Below are 1805 nucleotides of genomic sequence, written 5' to 3'. Positions count from 1 at the left end.
TGCTGAGTCTTCCAACTCGAATGTGCATTTACACTTACAGCTCGTCTAAGTTCAGGCACAATTTCATTGGAAGTGCTTGATCCGTTCTTAGATTTCATAACATTTGCAGTTGAAGAGGCAGGCCTAAAAACCAAGTTGCCCAATTCACATTTATGCTTTCCAATAACTGAATTGAATGATCGGTTTTTCAATGAAAACTAATTAACATGGGATGCAATTTAAAATGCAGTCTTTCGGGTGGACAAAGCATGTCTCCAGTGCATATGTGGTTTCTGGCCCGTCACCAGAATCCCTAGACATTTGGCTTTGGGTCTTTGTTTCGTCCTCAGCCCCTGTGAGGGAGTGGGCCTCTGCCCCAGGGAGGCACCGATAACAAGGTTCTCATCGACCCCATTTTATTTCACAAACCCTGTTGAAGAAGGTGGGGGAGAAGGCCGAGAGTCCTACAGCCATCCACAGGGAGATGAAGTTTGGCCTGGGCTGTGAAAGGAGGGAGGCTGAGCCGGCTTGGAAGTATCCCATTCTGTCGTTATCTACTCTGTGGGCCTATGAGGAATGTGCTGTCTTTGCCAGGTTGGGTCCTCCAGAGGCGGACCTGCTGAGGCACTGTGGTAGCGCCCAGAACTCCTGTCCACAGGCCTGACCTCGGAATACCAAACAGGCAGACGGGGCTGCACGGGCTGGGCCTCGTTTCCTACAGCTGCACAGTGGGGACGACGATGTTCCAGGCACCAAGCTGCAGGCAAGGAGAAGTATAACCCAGAGTTGGAGACCTGCGTCTTCCCCCAGGCCTGGCCCGGGCTCCGTGCTGGCCTCTTCTGCTGTCAGTCCACGCTCTGGCGCCATCTGCATGTCTTCACCTCCGAGAGAGTGACCCATCATGCGATGGGGAGTGAGGGAAGGCGTGGAGACTCCTCCAGAGATGTAAAAATCATAGGGTCAGCAGGTGGCGTGGTGGAGAAGGTGCTGGATCCACATGACAGACACTGCGCGTCAAGTCCTGGACCTGAGAATCACACTGGGCGCATGTGCATGCGTCCTGAGGATGAGGTGACTGGAGGGGGAGAGACTGAGTTTTGGCCATCTCCCCAGGAGAGGGGTGAATTCTCACTTTCTAGCTCTCTCTATCTTTTTCTGTCTCTTTAGTGACTGCATCCATCCTAAGGCAAAAATTAAAAAAAAAAACACAAAATCATAATCCGATAGAGGCTACTTTCCTGTTACCTGAGGTGGCTCACATCCATTGTTACTTAGAGGTCCAGGGTAGGCCGGGGCCCCTCTCCGTGCCAGGATGGGCCTGGCCCCTGTTCTTCTCAGAAACACGATCTGTTCCTACAAACGCGGTCATAGAAGACACTTTGGTTCGGTTTGGTTCTGTGGACAGTTACACTCGGGCACACAGCACTTACACTGAAGAGTGGCTGGCCATTGCGGGCATCCCCAGATAGGAGGACATTGTGGCGACTTCAAATAGAACATGGAGAGCCTGCGCCTATTGCGAGGATGAAGGCCGTTCTCAGCAACCAGATGGTCGATATGCCGGAGAATGTGGACATCACCCTGAAGGGACACACCGTCATAGCAAAGGGCCCCCGAGGAACCCTGCGGAGGGACTTCAACCACATCAATGTGGAGCTCAGCCTCCTTGGGAAGAAGAAGAAGAGGCTGCGGGTTGACAATGGTGGGGAAACAGAAAGGAGCTGGCGACCGTCCGCACTATCTGTAGTCACGTCCTGAACGTGATCAAGGGTGTGCGACCATCCACACTATCTGTACCCACGTCCAGAACATGGTCAAGGGTGGGC

The 1805-nt window shown here is 52.9% G+C and overlaps 1 pseudogene; it reads left to right on the top strand.

Moving 5' to 3' along the window:
- Positions 1 to 1503: 1503 nt before the first annotated feature.
- LOC106734262 (60S ribosomal protein L9 pseudogene) overlaps positions 1504 to 1805 on the top strand; it is a 1892-nt pseudogene continuing 1590 nt past the window's right edge.

The sequence above is a fragment of the Tupaia chinensis genome, unplaced genomic scaffold, assembly GCF_000334495.1.
Source record: "Tupaia chinensis unplaced genomic scaffold, TupChi_1.0 Scaffold150288_1, whole genome shotgun sequence".
In the NCBI taxonomy this organism is placed as follows: domain Eukaryota; kingdom Metazoa; phylum Chordata; class Mammalia; order Scandentia; family Tupaiidae; genus Tupaia; species Tupaia belangeri.
This window is presented reverse-complemented; position numbering and strand designations above follow the sequence as displayed.